The sequence below is a fragment of the Cnephaeus nilssonii genome (genome assembly GCF_951640355.1).
Source record: "Cnephaeus nilssonii genome assembly, chromosome: 8".
In the NCBI taxonomy this organism is placed as follows: Eukaryota; Metazoa; Chordata; class Mammalia; order Chiroptera; family Vespertilionidae; genus Cnephaeus; species Cnephaeus nilssonii.
The window spans coordinates 31,518,518-31,541,288 of record NC_137079.1 but is presented as its reverse complement, the minus strand read 5'-3'; the positions used below and the strand labels follow the sequence as shown (position 1 = coordinate 31,541,288).

The window sequence follows — 22,771 nt, the reverse complement described above, 5'->3', positions numbered from 1 at the left end:
ACATTTTAAAACTTTAAATGATAAATGGCTGTTAATATGACAAGTGTAGCTATCTTTTTGATTAAAATAATTTGGACTTATGTACTCATGACTTATTTATCAACTCTAAATGTTTAAATTACATCTTCTACCTTAATTGCTTTAGTCTCAGTCTTTAAACAATGCCAATGATAGAGATATTCAAGTTAGTGATGGTATTTAGAGCTAAGTTATCCAAATAGAGTGAGGGGATCAGAGGACATTTTATTTGCTATCAAACATGTTCTTCAGGTACATTTATTTGTGGGTGGAAAAAAAGCTTGTATATAAAATAGCAATAATAAAAATAATAATAACTAGTGAGAGTAGTTTATCAGTGTATTAATGTAAGTTAAGCCATTTGATTCTTACCAGTCTGTGGGATAAATAAAAATATATATTATCTTCCCATAATGCCAGTATTATAAATATATGATAAATATACGATTCTAACACAACTGAGCATGGAGTCTAGGTCTTTAAATTCCCCTAGTGGGTAATCTTTTTTAACCTGTCCTGTGAGTGCACATACAATGTTTAAGAAGCATGATTAGCTATTTACATATGCATTATGATTTTTGCCTTGTTTAGAACAATAAAAACACAAATTATATTAACTAAAGCGACTTGAAGAAATATGGATTAGTGAGGTTCGCAGAAAATAGATAAAGCAACAACTTGTGCAATTAAAGCAGATGCCACCTTTTGCCATTTCCCGAGGACTGTTAAATGTTAAATAGAGATTTCAGTTTAGATAAGCACATTCTAAGAATTACTGCTGGAAGTGTAAGCATCAGCCTGTATTTTCGAGTTTGCTACTTCTTAAATAAGATGCCAACTTATTGTCTTGCTAAATGAGAGAAAAAAGAATTACATTAAATTTTTCTTAAAATTATATTTTGTATTGCAAGAATGTCTTTTTAGATAGTAAAGAGTAAGAATTAAAAAGTCATGTTATCCATCCTGAAAAGCAGCACACAGAAAATAAAATACATGAATTTTTTGAGACATGAGATTTTTCTGTTTTTATTTTGGTAAATGTGTACCTGATTTTAAAACTTGTACAAACTAAAAGTGTATCCCAATTTCAAAGTTGCATCCATATCCTTCACAGTATAAATTAAAAAGAAAATTAATATGCAGATTGTCATTGATCCTCATTACTTTTCAGTTATAGAATAATAAAAAAAAGTAGGATTATAGGATTATCGTTTATTATGCAGGTAATTTATATCTTTCTCAAGTCAAAACATAAAAAAATCAGCAAACATTGAATTAATGAACATGTGTTAAGTATTTTTTAAGTATCAGGAATTATCTAAAACAGGTCTTTGCCCCTTGCGTTTTCTATCTAAATAATAAGGCACTATTTTTCTTAAATTATTTATGTTTGAGTAACAACTGCATTTTTAATGATATTGAAGTCCTTGTCGTTCATTTTATAAATAAGACACATCCATTTAAAAGGTACTAAGGGTGTTTAAACTCAGAGAGTGCTTTCAAAGTTATCAGCTGAATACTTTGCAGGGAATGAAATTACAAATAAAGTATCTAAATTTCGTTTCATGGAAATTAGTTTTAATGAGTCAAACATCAATAATTCTATTTAATCTATTTTTAGGTTAATTTTTAAAAAGCTAATGTTTTATACTACTGATTTCTTTTTCTTGTACCTTTGTTAAATATTGTCAAATAATTTGGAAACAAAAATTGTTATATGTTATTAAAACTATCATCTGGCATTTTTCTTAATTTCCTTAATGCTTTAGTTTAATTCCTAAAGTTGCTATATCAGCCTCTTCTTACTAATACCGCATGGTAGATAAAATGGTTTTTTTATCTTGAGCCCAGGAAGTTTCACAAAGTATCATATGTCACATCATATTCAGAAAAATTCTAGGAAAAGGTGACATGAAAATATAGTAAAAGAAGAACTGGACTTCATTTTGATTAAGTAGAACTAAATTTTCATTGAAATTTTGTTTGCCCTTAAAAGAAAGGGAATAAAGTAAAAGATAAAGTGGGACAACTTTAAAATTGACGTTATTTTATTTGATTGATGTTAGGTATTGAGCAGTTAACATCCTCTTGGTTTGCAAGTGATCCTGCAGCTTCCTGTGGTCTCTGACACCCCCCTTGCTGTTCCACATCTTCAGTGTGCCCCACAGAAGCATTACCGTGGTTTGCCCATTATTCAGTGTTAAGTTAAAGAGTAATAACTCCATTTGTAATGATACTGAAGTCCCGGTCATTCACTTCGAAATGTTCCTTAAATATCATGAAACTATTTGCTATTGGTGTCTCACTGTTATTTCCTATTGGTTCTTTTTTAAAAAGTTCTTAAACAAGTTCACTTTGCTCTCTTCTCAATGGTGTTTGCATCCTAACTAATTTCACAGGAGGGGAAAACCCTTTTTAGTCTCCCAGAGTTTGTTTTCTGGATAGTATTCCCAATCATGATTGGATTACAGTTTCAAACATAATAATGCGTAATTGCAACATTTTAATGGTTATAACCAAGTGCCCATTTTATAAATAAGACATATCCATTTAAAAGCTATTAAGGGTGCTTAAACTCAGTGCGTGCTTTCAAGGTTATCAGCTGAGTACTTGGCAGGGAATGAAATTGTAAATAAAGTCTCTAAATTTCGTTTCATGGAAATTAGTTTTAATTAGTCAAACATCAGTAATTCTATTTAGTCTATTTTTAGGTTAATTTTTTTTAAAGCTAATGTTTTATACTATTGATTCTGCCTAGGTCTAGAGTACAAGGAATTATCTGCTTAGTATGGAATAACAGTGAGGTTCCCAATTACGTAGTCTGGTAAATTCATACTAACCCCATGAAATATTGGATTCTTTTAAATGTGTCAATATGTTTCAAGCATCTACTTTGTGTTAAACACTGTGTGTGTGGTCCTGTGGACAACAAAATGCAAACCTACAACAGCCCCTCCACCTGTTCCATTTCCCAAACCTTTTGGTGGTCAAGTGAAATTTACATGTCCCTGGCCTCCCCCCTTTATTCAAGCCACCTCTAGGGATTGCTTTTGCAGCCAATCACCTTAACCCATAAAATAATGGCTCCCTCCAGGACAAACAGCTGGCTTACTTATTTCCTGCTACAAAAGAGGTGAATGCCTCAAGCCCAGTGTGTCAGTTGTGAAAATGCCCCTGCAGGGGTGAAGTCCATTGGGCCTCTCTATGTCACCTTAATCATGCTTGGGAAGAGGGGAGCAAGAGGAACAGAAGCAAGTTTCTGTGCCAGAAATCTCAGATCTGAAAAGCTCATGTCCTCCACCAGCATGCGTGTCATAGCAGCAGGCTGACCCATCAGTTTGTGAAAAAAATGTGAAATGAAATCTCTGACCCCACAGTACCCTCAGGAAGTTCACAGTCTAACGGGAGAGAAAGAACCTATAGGCAGATAGCCCAATCAAAGGGCCAATTATGTGCAGTTCAGAAATAGGACCAATTGCATAGGGGAGATTTGTGTATTATAAATTTTATTTCATTGGGGAGAAGGTAAATCATGGGGTTGGCATACTAGAAAATAAGTCTGAAGACACATTAAAGTTGGGTCCCAGGTCTTCCACTAAAATGTCAGATGAATCAAAGATTTAAATATTAAAACATGAAACCATAAAATTTAGGAGAAAATGAAAGAACTATTGAAAGATGTGACTTTTTGAAAAAGAATTCTGAGGAAAGATACAGTAAGAACAAAGTCAAAGTATAGTTAGCAAACTGGGAAGAAATTGCAGCTAGAATCACAGATGAAGTGCTAATTATGTATGTGTGTATATATGTATGTATGTATGTATGTATACATGTATGTATGTATGTATTTAAAAGGTTTGCAGTGAAATGGACACTAGAAAGAACCTATTAGAAGTGTTTGGGAAATAAACGAGAAAAAAGCATAATACTCTCTAGGTCCATTGTGTTGTTGAAAATTGTCAGACTAGAATAAGATGATACCATATGATTTTGCTTCTGTGTGGAATCTAAAAAAAAAAACAAAGTAAAAATAAACAAAGAAAACAGAAACTAACCCATAAATACAGAGAACAAATTGATGGTGGTTAGATGGAAGGGAGGATGGGGGAATTGGTGAAAATGGTGAAAGGGATTAATAAGTACAAATTTTCAGGTATGAAAATAGTCACAGGATGTAAAGTAAAGCTTAGGGAATATAGTCAATAATATTGTTATAACTATGTATGGTGTTAGATGGGTACTAGTCTTATTTGGGGTGAATACTTTGTAAAGTATATAAATGTCTAATCACTATGTTGTACACCTGAAACTAATATATTGAATGTCAACTGCAATTGAAAACTTAAAAAAACAAAATTTAGTTAAACATAAAATAAAGGCAAGGACCAGTTAGGACAGCCCAGTGGGAGCTGGTGGATGGCTTGAGATAGCTTCTGCTGTGGGCAGATGTATGGAAGGTTGAGTTTTAATACCTTAAAAAGCTCCTGTAAGAGAATAATAAAGAGGCCAAAACGACATATAAAAATAGGTGAAGGATCTAAACACAAAGTTCACAATAATGAAAATAAATGCAAGAAAGTATTAAACAAATGAAAGTTTGCTTAACCTCTCTCATAATAAGATTAATGCAGATTTAAACCACAGAATGCTACAATCGTTCACCTATCAGATTGGCACAGATCGAGAAGTTTGATAACACAGCTTATTTGCCAGAATGTTGGGAAAGGTTTCCACACAGGGTTGCTGATGGTACAGACCGAAATAGCACCTATACAGGGCTATTTGACTATAGCTATCAAAATGACAAATGCTGACATTCCTTGACCCACAATTTAACTTCTAGAAATTACTTGTGCATATATGAGATGGTTTCTTTACAAGAGTATTTATTTCATTATTGTTTAGAATAAAAACTCATGCACATGTATGCAATAATATTATTGAAATATCTTCATTACAGTTTTGTCTAGAATAGCAAAATAATTGGAAGCAAGTTGAATGCCAATTATTGGAACTGGTCAAATTTTAGATAGATGATAGATAGGTAGATAATAAATAGATAGATAGATAAAGAGATATAGATAGATATGTAGATATAGAAATATAGATGTAATATGTAGAGATAGAGACATATAGGTATAGATCTACATATATCTACCATCTATCTATCTATATACAGGTATGTGTGTATATATTCATACCAGAATACTGTGCAACTGTAACATGAATGAGATAGCTCTATTAATGCTGACTCATACTATTGGAGGATACAGTGTAAGGTGAGAATATAAATCACAAAACAGTGTGCATAGTAGAGTGATACATTTTTATTTTTTTAAAAAGCAGTGTGCCTGTACATGCATACATACTCTGAAAGTATACTCACAAAGCTGGCAACCTTGTAGACCAGGGAGAGGGGTAGGAGACAGGGAAGGACTCACATTTCACCAAGTTACTTTTTCGATTTTCTGAATTTTGTAACGCAAGAATCTATTAAATATTCAAAGTGTACAAAGGATGTGTTTTAATTGTTAAAAGCTCAGTAGACCTTGGTGACAGTTTGAGTATGAGGAAGGGGGGAAGAATCAGGAATGGCTCCTGAAAGTTGTGCACAGCAGCGTCCTTCCCTGCAGGAGGGGAGACTGGCCGAGGAGAGAGGGTCCAGAGGGGGAACTGAGAGAGTGATTCTAGACTACGGAGGCTTGGCATAAATGACGCAATCCAAGAGAAGATGTCAGGTAGACCATTGGAAAGGTTAGGATGGGAGGTATCAGTTTGGGAGTCAGGGGCATATAGCTGCATTTGAATTTGCAGGATTAGCAAAAATCTTATGTGAGAGATGAGATAGAGAAGACCACTCAGGATTGTGCCCAGACCACGTTAACATTCTAAAGTCAGGGACTCTAATGAGCAGAATGAATTGACCAACAAAATAAGACCCAACGCATGGAGGCATGGAACAGACTGACGTACCTTGATGTAGGGTGGAGGGGAGGAGAAGAGATAAACCAAAGAACTTATATGCTTATAGGCATAGCCCATGGACAGGGGCAATAGTGGAGTGAAGGCATGGGTGGGTGGGTAGGGGCCGGGAGGATGGGAGCAAAGGGGAGGAAGGGGAGATATCTGTAATACTATCAACAATAAAAAGTTTATTTAAAAAATAAAGTCACTCCCCATGGATGCTACGCCTCTCTGAGCGGAACATGAAACTTCTCTTCGTCGCTGCCCTGATCGTGGGCTCCGTCGTCTTCCTTCTGTTGCCGGGACCTTCCACGGCCGATGAGAAGAAGAAGGGGCCCAAAATCACCAGCAAGGTGTACTTCGGCCTGTGGGGAGATGCAGACATAGGCCGGGTGGTCATAGGTCTCTTTGGAAAGACTGTTCCAAAAACAGTGGGTAATTTTGTGGCCTTAGCTACGGGAGAGAAAGGATTTGGCTACAAAGACAGCAAATTCCATCGTGTGATCAAGGACTTCATGATCCAGGGCGGACACTTCACTCGGGGGGATGGCACCAGAGGTAAGAGCATCTACGGGGCATGCTTCCCCGATGAGAACTTCTAGCTGAAACACTATGGGCCCGGCTGGGTGAGCATGGCCAATGCTGGCAAAGACACCGATGGCTCCCAATTCTTTATCACAAGAGTCAAGGATGCGATCATTGCAGACTGTGGCAAGATCAAGGTGGAAAAGCCCTTTGCCATTGCCAAGGAGTAGGGCCCCTGGGACAGCTTCCTCTTGAGCGACTGTGTTTGGGTCTGTTGCCCTCTCTGGGGTGGGGGGTCGGGGGGCTGAAGACAGCTCCCCACAGGGCTCTGTGCTGCACCAGCCCTAGTGCGGATGTCGGACAGAGCAGACCCGTCCCTCACGTTCCATAGGCCCAGTTTTGTAACAAACTTCTACCAATGCTGACCAATTTAAAAAAAATAAAAAGCGCCCAGCCGGCGTGGCTCAGCGGTTGAGCGTGGACCTAGGAACCAGGAGGTCACGGGTTCGATTTCCGGTCAAGGGCACATGCCCGGGTTGCGGGCTGGATCCCCAGGTATGGGGTGTGGGGGCGTGCAGGAGGCAGCCGATCCAGGATGCTCTCTCCTCTTGGATGTTTCTCTCTCTCCCTTCCTCTCTGAAATCAATAAAAACATATATTGGAAAAAAAAGATTAAAAAATAAAAAGGTAGTTTTTAAAATATATATATAAATAAAATAAAATAAAAGTCAGAGAGAGGAAGAGGGGCCCAAGGAAAACATTCTGGAAGAAGCCTTCCTTGAAGCAGGAGAAAACCAGCAGGTGAGGAATCCCGGGATGAGCAGAAGATAGCGAGGCGGAGGGATCAGCGGGAGTGGACAATGATGCTGAGGGGTCCAGCAGGCGGGTCTGGGTGCCTGGAAGCCGCTGTTGACCTAGACGCACTCAATTTCCTCATGTGAGGTGCTCGTGGAGGTGGGGGAGGCTGGAATGCAGCCCAGAGAAGGCACGAAGGATGGCCAGGGTTCCTGGAGATGGCATTTAACAAGGGAAGTACTTTCAATGATGGGTTGAAAGTCCTGGGCTGACAGGAAAAGTGGGGACCAAGAAAGGCACCGAATTCCGAGGTAAGGTAGGGTAGGGACTAGCAGCATCCTCAGGGAGCAAAGGGCATTTGGTGCCCCCAGATGGAACCAGGCTTCAGACAAGACCCAGGTTTATAGTGGAATGGACACTTGAAAGAAAGAAGCTGCTGGGGATAAAGGAGGAAAATTGGGCTTGCTGAAAGGCCAGGACCAGTCAGGATAACCCATGGCTGGAGGGGCTCCTGCTGTGGGCAGAAGGGTGATGCCTGGCAGGTTGAGTTTTAGCAGTGTCTGTGAAGATGCTAATTAAGCTGTAGCCAGAAAGTGAGGCCTGGCATTGGTGGGGGCACTCAAGACCCACTTTCTGTGTGTTGCTTGTGTTGGCATCCATGGTAGGTGCAGCAAAGCTGCCACGGTTGAGTAGAGGGGCTCCAGCTTGAGGTTCTTAGTGTGGGGTAGGGAGGAGTAATGTAGGTTCATCCTTGGCAAAACAAACAAACAAACAAACAAACAAACAAACAAATAAAAAACTCTACTATCCTGGTGAGTGATGTTAATAAGGGTGGAGGCTGTGCATGTGTGGACCAGGGGGAAATCTCTGTACATTCCTCTCAATTTTGTTGTGAACCTAAAATTGCTCTTAAAAAAAAATAAACACTTAAAATGTAAAAAAAAAAAAAAATTACCATGAGGAAGTACTAGATGTCACTGTGTTATAATTTAACATAGTTATTTTATATAATGTGAATTTTACTAAAAAAAGTATCTGCCATGAACAAAGCACATCACCTCTAAGAGAAGGTTCAAGTAACACCATGGTTTCCCTACTGTAATGACTAGACAAACCAAAACATAACACTTATTCCAAATATGTTCTTTCAAAAAGAAGGAAGGGAAGGAGACCAGAAAAAAAGGGTAGAGAAAATTAAGACAAACAGGCAAGGCCAGGATAAACATACAAAGCTCCAACATTCCCAAATTAAGGAGAAGAGAAAAACCATGTAGTGACTGTAGTCCCACCAGATTTTTTGAAATGTCTCTGATAAATTAACAAGCTTTCTTTCCTAAGGTGGTTTTGTACAAGAAGGTGCTGTGCTGAACACTCACTTTGGATCACCTGGGATGCACTTGGAAAGAAGGCGTTATGATCATGCGTTAAATATGTCTGAGTGAAAGCTATAATTTGATTGCCGAAAGAGGCTTTTAAACCTCAACCACATGATTATGTCACAGCAAACATACATTTCTCTTTCCAATTGATTTCCCACACTATCTTGCAGCACACACAAGGTTTCATGTGTGGCTTTGCAACCTACTAGACAACTTCAGTGTCTTCACATACACTTGAAGAGACTGACGATGATTTCAGCCATAATGTAACATACCACATATACTATATTCTGATCATTGGAGAAATAATTGCTCCCCTGGCCGGTGTGGCTCAGTTGGTGCACCAGAAGGTTGCAGGTTCAATCCCCAGCCAGGACACATACCTACGTTGCTGGTTTGATCTCGGGTGGGATGCATGTGGAGGCAACGGATTGATGTATCTCTCACACATGGCTGTTTCTCTCTTTCTCACTCTCTCTCTCCCTTCCTCCCACTCTAAAAAATAAATAAATAAATAATCTCAAATACTAATTGCTTATTGTAGAACAATTTTAGACTATGAAACGTGAATAGAAGAATATTAAACTTAGTAATAATTTAAAATTAGTTATAAAATTAAAGTTATATAAATAAAAATTAATTACAATTTTATATCACCCAAAGACAACCATTGCTAGCCCTTGGAGGACTTTTGGGCATAAGATGTATATACACTGAGTGGCCAGATTATTATGATCTCTGAACGCATAATAATCTGGCCACTCAGTGTATTTGTATCTCAAATGGGTACCAGAGTATTCTAGACTTTTGCTGGAGATCAACCACCTATTTGCCCTGAGTTTTCTATCACTGTATCTTTGATATAAAATAAATGAGGTACTCAAGAGAAGTACACTGAGTGGCCAGATTATTATGTGTTCAGAGATCATAATAATCTGGCCACTCAGTGTATATTATTGTGCAAAAATGGGAACTCTTCTAAATATGCAGATATTAGTCTGGTTTTATATTTTTGAATGTAATCAGTTTCTTAAAACATGATTTTGTAAGGCTACACACTCATTCCTTCATGCAATTGTACTATGACTCATTTAACCACTCTCATACTTGCCCATGTTTTTTTTATTGCTAATTTCTTATTATTAAACATTTTTTTAAAACTTAAAAATTTTAAACTGAACTGACTAAACATTAAAGGTGGGGGCAAAAGTAGGTTACAGTTATGAGTATGAGAAACAGAGTTTATTCTTATACTATTAATTATTGTATTATTATCCATATAAACAACTGTAAACCTACTTTTGCTCACTGCTGTATTTTGGTAAGTCAGACATTTAGTTGTGCAAGTTAAAAACCTACTAGTCATTCTTGCTATGTTTATCACTCCCAATCCCAAACCATCCAAAATATCTCACAAACCTATTCACTTCTTTCCACTATACCTACTCCTGTATCAACACCTTGTCTTAATATTTTTGAGTTTGTTATTGGTCAAGTAATATACTAGGAACTTGTTATCTCTTTTATATCTCACACTCTAAGAGGCAGGTGTCATTTATCCTCTTCCAACTTTTCTCTCTCGTATTTAATGGGATTTTGTTTTGTTTACTAGTATTTAAATTTTTTTTACATTATGCAACATAGTTATATTTAACATTTATATCAATTTTAAATAATTTTAAACAAATATACTCATCTGTACACCTGAAAAATAGAATATCACCAATATTTTGAAGACTTGACTGGACTTATCATTATCCTGAATGTTGTTTTACTATTCTTTAATTGTCTTTAAGATTTTATCACATATGTATGTAAACAAAATAATATATTTCTGCATTATGCTTATGTTTAAGCATTATCATACTATTTGTATTATTCTGCAACTTGCTTTGTTTACTAAACATTATATATTTTATTGAGATACAATTTATATACCATAAAGAGGTGTACTAGTAAGTCAGTGGTTTTAGCATACTCATAGAGTAGTTAAATCATCACCACTATTTAAATCTGGAACATTTTTTTTACTCCAAAAAGAAACCTTGTACCCATTAGTAATTCACCCCTGACTCTGCTCTCCCCAATCCTGTTGACCACTAATCCACTTTGTGCCTCTATTCGTGTAGCTTCAGTTCATTCATTTAAACTGTAATAAATATAGAACAATTTTTCACTTCTGCCAATGGAAATTTAGCTTATTTGTAGTTGTTTTACATTTAAAATATTTATTTTAACCTCACTTGTAAAAAATGTATATTTAACAATTTAAGCACTATTTAACATATACTTGTACATACATATATGTTCTAATGCACATTGTTTTGGACACAGGAATGGAATAGACTATCTTAATTCTGCCCAACTTTAACTTTAATGTGTATTTTAAAAATATTTTTAAAGTGAGTATACAAATTGAAAATTCTACCAGAAGGGTATCATCGACTTTTAAATTTTCCTGTTTATATGTGTGTAAAATAATATCTCATTGTGGTTTTAACTTTTATTTCCTTCAGTTACTAAAGAAAGTGAGCATCTTTTCATGGGTTTATTGGCCATTTGCAATTCCTCTTCTGTGAAGTAAATATCAAGTTTTTGCCCATTTCATTACTGGGTTGTTGGTCTTTTCTCACTGATTTGTAGGAATTGTTTATATATTCTGCATATTGATACTTTATAAAAATGTACTTTCCTGCCAAAACTGGTTTGGCTCAATGGATAGAGCGTCGGCCTTCGGACTGAAGGGTCCAGGGTTCGATTCTGGTCAAGGGCATGTACCTTGGTTGTGGGCACATCCCCAGTGGGGGGTGCGCAGGAGGCAGCTGATGGATGTTTCTCTCTCATCGATGTTTCTAACTCTCTATCTCTCTCCCTTCCTCTCTGTAAAAAATCAATAAAATATATGTTTTTAAAAATGTACTTTCCTGACTTGTCATTGTCTCCTCATTTTCGTGTTGTCTTTTGAATGAGCAGCAATTCTAAATTTTAATGGATTCACATTTATCAAACTTCCCCTTTAAGTTTTGTACTTTTTTTTTTTTGCTTGTTTGTTTCATTAAAATATTTTTTCTACCCCTAAAGTCACAATCATATACATATGTCTTTATTTTCTTTCTCTCTTCTTTTCTTTCTTTTACTTTTTCTTCTTGGCTTTAAATAACCTGCATTTTATGTTTGTGTATGGTGTACAATAAGGGCTTGCTTTCATTTTCTTCTTCTTTTTTCTAAAGCGTCTTTTGGATATTTGGCTTTTCTCCACGGGTCTGTAATTAGCACCTTTCTGATACAGCACATCTCCATGTTTGTACTGGTAAATACTGTGCTCTCTCTTTTTCCCACTGTTATTGCTTATTGCTATGCCAGTACCACACTATGTAAACTACTGCGATGTTTATTTTATTGTGTGTGTATTTCGGGGGGGGGAGGCGTTCCAGAGAGGAAGGGAGAGGGAGAGAGAGATAGAAACATCAATGATGAGAGAGAATCATTGATTGGCTGCCTCCTGCACACCCCACACTGGGATCAAGCCCACAACCCGTGCATGTGCCCTGACCAGGAATCGAACTGGGACCTCCTGGTTCATAGGTCAACACTCAACCACTAAGCCATGCTAGTAGGGCTGTTGGTTTTTTGTTTTATTTTGAACAAATCTCACTGTCTGGTAAAACATTTCCTTCACCTTCCTCTTCTGGAGCATCTTGAATATTCGTAATCCTATTTCTTGTAAGTTTTAGAATCAGCTGAACTAGTTTAATAAACCACCTTGTTAAAATATGTTTGGGGAGATTGGACATCTGTTAAATATAGAGTTCCTCTACCCATTAATATGGCACATTTCCCAATCTAATTAGGGGATTTCAAAATATACAGTATTTTAATAAAGTTTTATCATTTTCCCTATAGAGCTCTTAAACATACTTTGTTAGATTTATTCCTAGTACCTTTTATATTTTGTTGCTATTGTAAATAGCACCTGTATAAAAGTTATATTTACTCTTTGTTGCTTGGTTATAGAAATAAACTTGATTTTTAATTTATCTTATACCTAGCAATTTTGTTAAACCTCATTATTAATAAGAGTAATTTGAAGATGTTTGAAGGGAATGTCTTTATAGATAATATACAAACAGTGGAATTTTAGTGTCTTCCTTTCAAACTCTTATTTCATTATTTTCTTCATCTTACTAAACTGTCTATAGCCACCAGTTCATGGTGTAAGAACAACCTTGTCTTAATGATTTTTTTAAAAGGAATGTTTTAAATTCTACCATTTGTACAATGTTTGCTCTAAGATTTTTAGTAGATTCAAATTTTCTGCTGATGGTTTTAAGCTGAAGGGATGTGAACATTTATCAAATATTTTCAGCACCTACTGAGATGGCCTTAGGATATTTTAGTTTAACTTAGTAGTATGGCAAACTACGTTGATTGATTTTCAAATGTTAAATCAAATTTGCATTTCTAGAATAATTCTAACCTAGTCATTTTTTAACTTTAGGTTCCCATAAAAACAGACCTTAAGATAAGTTCGGTGTGTCTCTTAAGTCTCACATCTGATTTTGTGTCTGAAGCATCATCATTTGTTTGTTGGTTGTTTGCTGACTGTCAATCTTTGTGCCTAAAAGTTTAAGTTACCTTCTCTCTCTTTGAAAGGTGGATACATTTTTGTGTTTATCCTCTCACTGAGTGGGGTCTTGGAGTTTCTACCTGCATGAGAAGGTCCAGTTAGATTCTCCACTTCCAAGATATCTAAGAATTTTCTTCTGCCTCTGTTGATTTTAAACCCAAAGCACAAAGTTTCAGGAAATTGGCAAACCATTATTCATAGCGCTGGTTCACCGCTATCCTCCTGCCCCATTTGGTTTTGTCCCCTGGGGATTTTTCTTACGTTATTTCAAGATCATGTGAACTTAAAAAGATTCAGACTTTTATTTCATTTTATACCTTACAGGTACTTTATAGCAGACATTTTTTTAGGATATCAAATTTATAAGTTTGCTGGAATGGGAAAACTAGAGTATTTAAAATATCTAAATCCAATCTAGAAACCTTCATTTTTACATTTAATAAATGTATAACTATTTTTATACATGTGCTTTAAATAACATTTGATGTGAATACTATATCACACCAATAGAATACAATATTAAGTAAAATGTATTTGAACAAAGTTACTTACAATTCTTAAGATATTGAGTCTAATACGATGACTAATTTTCTCAGTAAGTTACTAGTACATGTGAATAGAAACTTATTTACAATATACATTATATTTTGTAATGAGGGAAGACAAAGGACAGGGCAGAAATCATCCTTCCCTTACTCACAGATTGAAGTAACATGTACCTGGAATGAGCTGACAAAGACCTAGTTTTGAGCACCGCCTTTACCATCACTTCCGGTTGGTCAGGACTCCCACAGAAAGCCACGCACTGCTTCAGGGTCATTGCACACTATGAAGTACGGTGGTTCCTGGCTTTGTGCAGAGTGGCGGCCTGGTCCTTAGCAGATGACATACTTGAGCATTTAGTTATGCACCTATGAAATGAGAATCATGATGGTAGGGTTGATGCAATGAACAAACAGGATAGCTAGCGTACATGAAATTACTCTATAAATGTTGTTATTACTTCTGTGTGCATCTTTGAGAGAACCTACAAAGTTGGTACAAATTCTGTTGGATTTTAGCCCAACCTGTGTGGCTCAGCAGGTGAGCATTGACCTATGAACCAGGAGGTCATGGTTCGATTCCCAGTCAGGGCATATGCCAGGTTGCGGGCTCAATCCCTGGTTGGGGGTGTGCAGGAGATAGCCGATCAATGATTCTCTCTCGACATTGATATTTCTATCTCTCTCTTCAATAAAAATCTCTCTGAAATCAATAAAAATATATTTTTTAAAAAGTCCGTTGGCTATTAGCCACTCATTCAACTTCATAAAGAACTTAACATTACATAATAAAGTCATACAAACAGTCTGACTCAAGCCAAGGGCACCAGCAAAAAAGTTTGCTCTTCCTATTTTCCTACTGTTTCACTCTCTTTTAATCTTACAGCAAGTTAGGCAGTGTTATTTTTTCCATTCTCTCTTTTTTGGGTACCTATAACATTTCTTCAGCTCAGCGCATCATGAAGTTAGAGATAGGATCACAAGAACAGAAACTACCCTTCATTTTGCTTCAAATTTTCCCACCTGCCAAAGAAGAATGTCTAGCCCTTTGCTGTGTTTGACAGGCAAGTCCAGGATCTTTGGAACAAGTTCTAAAAGTAGGAAGATGGAGGCTCTCATGGGCACATCCTTCCAGCCCCTGGGATCCCTAACCCAGGGGCCTTCTAACATCTGAGCCAGGGCAGAAGGACTCCACTGCAGTGGGGGTGGGGTGGCACAGGTAAAGAGGAGATAATAGGAAATTGGGGGAGGGAGTGAGGGCGGGAACAGTTGACAACTCAGTTTTAAGGTATTTACATTCAATGTATCAACCCTTTAAGGCAGTGGTTGGCAAACTCATTAGTCAACAGAGCCAAATATCAACAGTACAACGATTGAAATTTCTTTTGAGAGGCAAATTTTTTAAACTTAAACTTCTTCTAATGCCACTTCTTCAAAATAGACTCGCCCAGGCCATGGTATTTTGTGGAAGAGCCACAAGGGGCCAAAGAGCCACATGTGGCTCACGAGCCGCAGTTTGCCAACCACGGCTTTAAGGTATTGAGGACATGAGAGAAGATTCAGTCCAGGACGATTGAATGGAGGGACATACATTGCTTTCAGGACACCTGCCCCCACTCCCACTTCATGAAGCCGCTGACCCTGCTTTGAGGGAATGGCTCTGGACCTTGTGGTCTGCAGTCAATAAAACTCCCATTTTGGGTTTAGGCCATGTTTGAAGTGTATGGTCTGCCATCCAAAGAAGGAAAAGCCCTACCTGACACACCTCTCGTGGTCGTGCCGCATGCAAAGCCATTGGTCAGGTGTCAATGCCAGTGGTGCTGAGCCAGTCTCTCCTTCAGGAGGGCAGCTGGCACATGGTTTCTAAAGCCATGTTTAGTTTTCATAGTCTCTGACCGTCTATGCAGTAAAACAGATTAATTGGTCTTTTAGGGCAATGAAAGTGCTTAATGGGGTAAAGCACATTGTAAGTGCTTGATAGGTTTTAGTTATGGATGGATACAACGTGTCTGGACAAGGACCAGATAACTCCATTCCATGGAACCCAGCACTGTCCCCTGGTGCCATTGAGACGTTGCTCTTCCTGACTGGAATCCCTCCCTTCTTTCCCTGCTCACTCAGGAGGACTGTTTTGACAGCTCTGTTCTACATGCACTTTCCTCTAAACGTTGTCAGCCAATTTAGCATTAAATTACACACCTTTTATTATGGGTGCTTGGTTCACCTGTGTTTTAGCATAATGGATAGGAGTTAGATTCTCCGGGCAGCCTGCCTGGGTTTAAATCCCAGCACTGCCACAGGCAGCTGTGTGACCGAGGCAAGTTACTAGCACTCTCTAAGCCCCAGTTTGCTCATTTCTATAATGCAGATAAAGGTCACTCTTACTTCATAGGTAGAAGCAAATAAATTATATTTTTGACATATGGGGGTCACATACTAGTAAGATAATTTTTGAAGAGTGTTAAACAATGTCTGGCATATATAGGCATATAAGTGTAAGCAATAGCTATGTTTTCAGGATAACCTCAGGGGAAATCTCAGGGACTTCAGATTCAGATAAACTTGACTTAGAATCCTGGTTGCAACCCACCTGTTGATGGTTGTGTCAAAACCATGTGGACCACAGAGCGTAGACTATTTATTATCTGGACATTTACCAGCAGTTTGAGCCTGATAGAATCCATGTGGGACTCCTAGCAACATGCTGGAAGGTACTAGCACACAGACATGAAGAGTCCCCTTCTGTACGCCCCAATGTGCCATCACTGTGCCGAGGGCCAGCTGGGACCCTCTATCTCCATGGCCAGCAGACACACCAGAAGCTAACATGTGGCCGGTGGGTGGTAAAAATGTCAAATTCTTAGGCATATGCAACAGCAGTCTCTCTTGCTAGTTAGTATTAAGTAGATGTGTGTTGAATGGAACATGTGCAAGTTAAAATCTTTGAATCAAATTTCCAGTGCCCTTTACTGACCTCAGCAGGTTGTATAGAAGCCCCTGTGGGTAGACATGTCTGATGCCCTCGAGGTGACAATATGTCGCTAAATGCACTGCAGGGCCTCAGTTGCATAACGCCTGATGGTTCTCAGTGGGATTTCCAGAAACCCAAGGGGCCGCCACAGGCAGGCATGGGCCAGCACCTGCCTCACCCTCATTGGCATCCATAGTGGCCTCAGGCTCCTCATTATAAGAGTCAGGTGTCCTGAGATGGCCCTGACCAACTGTCCTCCAAAAGACGGGGCTCTTCCTGTGCTGGCAGCTCCTCATTACCTGACGTGTTAATGAGCCCAAGTGCATCAGCTCATTTCTGGTGGAGTATCTTAAATCATAGATCTTAAATCTCTATGGATTTAAAGATGTTTTCCTGAATTTAAAGATGGCATGGCAGTATCCACCTTATACAATTGTTTTAAAAATTGGGATCCTTTAGGTGAGGAGGCAGACATCGAACTTGGCCCTTGATAAACACCTAGTAAATGGTAGCTATAATATTTCATATATTTATTCAATAAACATCCATGGACAGTCCACTGTGTACAGGTGCAGTTTTAGAACCAGAAGATGCCACAGGGAGCAAAGAGGGACATGGCCCCTGACTGGGCAAAGTTTTCAGTCTAGTCGCGACTATAGAGAAGTTAATGTGTAAATACACATCAGTGTGGGCTTTTCTATTTTTAGGAGGCAGGGTAGGGTAGTAGAGGAGAAGCATCTCAACAGGATTAAATGTACTTCCCAGCGGAAGTGCTACCTATGCTGAGATCAGAAGGACAAGTCTGTGGGAGCCTGGAATTGACAAGAGCTAGAGAAGTAAGGAATTGCATTTTAGGCAGAAAGACCAACTTGTGCAAAGTCTAGAACCAAGAGAGAGTGTAGTATATGTGGGGAGACAGAAAAGAGATTGAGCTGATGGGGGCAGCCTTGGGGAAGGAAGGAACACACTGGTTTGGGATTGAGAGAATCTAGATTCTTGTTACAATATCAATCACTTCCCTTGATCAAGTCAGAATCATTTGTTTTCATTTGTTTCTCATTTTTCAATTTTTTCATCCCTAAATTGTGTGTGTATGTGTTTTCCTTTCTAGGTATATTAATCAGACTAGGCTATGCTATGGTAACTACTAAATCATAATGACTGAACCCAACAAGGTTTATAGTTCATAGTATGTGTCCTTGCAGATTGGTGTGGGGTCAGCTCTGTAAAATTTGTGGGTTAGGCTAGTGGAGGTTCTGCCCCCTTAAACTTGTAGCTTCCTGTTTCCCAGCCAACAGAAAAGTGAGTGGGGGCTGAGCACCTGCAATTACATTTGGCTTCACACACTACTTCCTCTCACTGCCTATGGCCTAGGACTTGTCCCACAGCCCCATTCCCCTCGGCATATTGGAAGGACAGTCTTCCAGGTGCTGGAAGGAAAGGAGACAGATACCCATGAGCACGATAGTCTCTACCACTAGTGTCTCTAAGGTGCTGGAGATTCAGCAGATGCTGGGAAGTTCATCACTGGCACCTGACATGGGAAGTACAGGTTTATTTGTTAAAAGATAAGCATCTGTTAAACTCATCCTATACGCAGGAACCCTGGCCACTGAGGACCCAAAGGGAAATGAGGACAGGGCTCTTTCTCTCAAAGACACAACATTGAGTGAGGAGAAAAGGAGATAGACCAGGGATTGCTCTCAATACTTTACCTGTATCATGTTCCTTATTTTATAGATAATGAAACTGAGGCTCAAAGAGGTACTTAACCTAAAATCAAATGGCCAGTAAGTAGCAGAGGGAAGATTCAGGGCTGGGAGGTTGAGCTCTGAAGGCCACACTGGTACATCCTTCTGAAGTTTTGTGATGCACACAGCTGCTGGGGCAAATTCAGACCCAGTGGGCAGATTCAGACCCAGTAGTCAATGAATATTGCCAATAACATGCTTTTCTACTTTCTCTTTATTAGCTAAGCAAACAGTACAATATCGGGCCTACTGTGTGCAATGTAATATGCTATATATTGGGGAGGGGAGGGACCATGAAGCATGCCACATGAATTCTGCCCCAGGGATCTTTTAACAAAATTGGATAGGAAACAGATGAAATAATAACTACATTGAATAAACTTTTATTATATACCAGGAACCCAGATTAGCATCCTGTGTTTGTGCTTCCCCCTTTCTTCCCAGTAGAGCAGCTCTGGGCAGAGAAGATCAGGAGGGGAGGAGACAGGACAGAAATGAGCAGTGACTGGCCAACTGAGGCCACCTGTACCTTTAAAATTCTTGAAGGAGCTGAGTGTGGTTTGCAGAGTGCCCCGATTTTGGGGGAATGACCAATAGATTTTTTTAGCAGGCAGAGTGACAATCAGAATCCTCAGAAGACCTGGAACTTAGCCTACTTCTCAGAACCTTCATCCACAGATGGCTGTTGTCTTCCAGTCAGCCCCTGGTTAGAGGCGCTCTAGGGAAGCCTTTCCTGTATCTTGAGTCTGATTGCAAATGTGGACTTGAACCACCTCAATATATCACTGAATGTGCCCTGGCACCGAGCACTGGGCTCAGTGTGGCGCCTGCCAATGTGACAGGCTAAGAGGGTTCCTGGAAGTACCTGGCTGCAAATTTATTTGAAAAATTGGCCTAGATATAAATGTTTTTAAGCTATTGTTCTTTGTCTGTAAATCTTTGGAACAGCTGTTATATATTTTGCCTCAGACCATATGGTGGAATGGGAAAAAGTTATTGTAAGATCCCCGTAAAGCCCAAAAGGAGTATCAGCCAAGAGGGAAGGAGGGGCATCAACCAGCAAAAGGTTGGGGTGAGTATTGAAAAGAGAGGATACTGACTCCTTTGCACTGGAACCACATTTAACTAATGAAAAGGAAGGGATTCCATCCGCGTTGAATCCTTGGCAGTCCCTTGGGGCCCTCCTGGTCTTAGCCTGAACGTCACTGCTCCTTCTCAGGACTCCAGGAGCACTCCTCTGCTGAGTGCTGAGTCACTCTTATTTGTGGCCATCATTCCTTCCACCGTAGGTCCTGGCATCCACATCCACTGATATCCATTCTCCCATTCTTTTCCCTTTTATGGTAATTTTTGGGGAAGCACAAAACCACTTGGCTGCATGTGCTAATGACTCTCCAATCTCGTTTGGAGCCCAATGTATGTGAGTCATTGAGTTCCAGATGATGTGAGATGATGGGTGACACTTTTAGGACAGGTCTTTCTGGGGAATGGGCATGAGCTCCCTAGTTTTGTACCTTCTGGAACCACTTTGGACTCAGAGATAAAAGATTTGTGTTGAGAATAGGAGAAATGCTCTGCCAATTCTGCACCACCTACATCTGCGTTGACATGGAGCCCATCTAAGGTTCCTGTTTTGAAGACGTTTGTATGAAACCTCCAATTCTCTCAGCCTCATCTCGGATTCTGGTCACAGTGATGGCTGGCAGTTCAGTGAGGCTGCATCTTATCACATGCTGACAGCCCCTCAACTCAAATGCAAAGCACCCCTCTCTTGATTTTCCCTGGGCTTTCCTGGAACTGAAGATGCAAGGCAGTGTCTTCTCAGCACTCATGCACATGCTTTCTGGAAGTGCAGGGGACTTAGCATACCATGCAGAACTCTCAAACAATGGAGGAGGGAGCAGATAAACATGTGTGTCTCTCTTTCATACCACAACCTAGGAGATGGTATATTACGTGGGCTCATCCAACATGACTAGTGACACAGAGACAGGCACATGCAGCGGGAAGACAATGTGAAGACACACAGGGGAAAACCACATGACGATAGAGCCCAAGATTGGAGTGATGTGTCTACAAGTCAAGAAACGCCAAGGATTGTTAGCAACACCAGAGGCGAAGTGAAAGACATGGAACAGAGCATGGTCCTACCAATAATTTGATTTCGGATTCCTGGTCTCCAGACAGAGAGAATAAATTTCTGTTGCATTAAACCATCAGTTTATGGTCATTTGCTATAGAATCCCTAGGAAACTATTACAATTAGCCTAAACCATTTTTGAAATGTCAGATAATTAAGAAGCAATAAAAGACTACTGGGCTTGCCCGACTGGTGTGGCTCAGTGGTTGAGCATTGACTTATGAACCAGAAGGTCATGGTTCAATTCCCTGTCAGGGCACATGCCTGGGTTGTGGGCTCAATCCCCAGTAGGGAGCTTGTAGGAGGTAGCTGGTCAGTGATTCTCTCTCATCATTGATGTTTCTATCTCTTTCTTCATTTCCCTTCCTCTCCGAAGTCAATAAAAATATATTTTAAAAATAAAAATAAAAAAGACTACTGCGCTTATTTTAAAAGAATTAAAGAGCCAGCTTGACAAATTCCTACTGACCAAAAGGGTGCAATTTGAATTTCAATAAGTGTAGAAATGGCAAAGATTGACATATATCATATAGGCTTAAATCCTTGTGATTATAATATCTTTAAAAACCAAATTGGTCACTTTTTTTGAGGACAGTATGTAATGAGTCCATTATCTGGAAACCTCAGTAAATAAGTGGAAAGAATCAAGCACTTATTTCATTTATCCTACAGCAACTATATACTAGTACATATAACTAAATATTAGATGAGGGTAAGGGTCTCATAGATTTATGCTAGCTAATAAATGAAAACAAAATGGTAAAATAAAAAAATAACTATTTTTCAATCTCCACTGAATCTATGGATTGAAGCACTAGTAGCTACTACCATTGAAAGGGAGTGAAAACCAGACATGAAGTTTCTCCTGATGATTAAGCACAATGCCACCGCTGGTCTTGCCAAAGGAATCAAACCCAAATCAGATCACACCTGTGAATCCAGCTGCTTACAGTGGACATGGAATAATTGCTGTATGCAACTGGAAATCAGCAAGTTCTGGAAAAACAACAGGATAATTGACGTACATTATTCAACAAATTAACTGTAAGGAAAAGAAATAGCCCACGTTCTTAAGAAAAGGAATGGGATTGGGGGATGTGTAAATTTAAGATCATATCAAGTTTAAGTAAAACAATAAAAAATGCGAAGGAATTATTAGTATAAAAGTGCTGATAGTGGTGACTTTGGAGGGGGCAAGAGCTTATGACTGGAGTAAGGACTCATGCAAGGCTTCTGGGAAGACTGACATAGTTCAATTTGTTGACCTAGTAGCTGTTACAAACACCTTGGCTTTGTAACAATTCATTAAGCTCCACATTTGCAATATACTACAGTATCTGTGTTTTATGAGCTTGTCCCAAAGAATGTTCCTATTTTCTTATTGTTTTTAAGCTGGTAGCAACTCATTGCCCTTTCTTTAAGAGTCTTCATTGTTTTTTTGATTATTTGATAAAGTTTACTTCTATGTTGAATGTGTTTTATAGAGACAGATGCACACTTTTCTGTGTGGGTTGAGAAAATGGTCTGACTAGTGGTAGTAGTGAAAATTGGTCATGAACTCACACATGGAAAATTACTGGCCATAGTACATCAGGATGGTAGCAGTGCATGGGTTCCTGTGCTGACTTGTCTATTTATGCATTCATCAAGCACTTGTTGCCAAGGAGTGGGAAAGAGACCATTCAGGACCTCTATGTAAGCAGAGGGGAATTCCTAGGGGATGCCAAGTAGATGGTAGGGAATTGAAACACAGCGGTAATAAACCTGGCATTTATAGGGGCCTTTCAGGGGAGAAGATAGTGTCTGTAAACAGTACCCCAAGGCCTCTGAAATGAATGAGAAAAAGGAGGTGTACATGTCAGGACTCCTTCGTGTGTAACCGACACAACTTAAGCTGAAATCATTGTAGTGGAATATTCAATTGAACCTCTCTAGTGCCTCAGAGATTCAGGACAATGGAGCAGGATTGTCCTCATCCATGGGAAAAACCATAGGCGTTGCAAAAAGTTCTTTCTGAGATCCTTCACCAATTACTCACCACTGGCCAATGTAAAAGAAG

The 22,771-nt window shown here is 38.9% G+C and overlaps 1 pseudogene across 1 annotated transcript; it reads left to right on the top strand.

The window, feature by feature from the left end:
• The first annotated feature begins 6,200 nt into the window (after positions 1-6,200).
• Positions 6,201-6,737, top strand: LOC307104348 (peptidyl-prolyl cis-trans isomerase B-like; annotated as a pseudogene). Its single transcript has one exon. The product of its transcript is annotated as a peptidyl-prolyl cis-trans isomerase B-like (transcript).
• Positions 6,738-22,771: the final 16,034 nt, after the last annotated feature.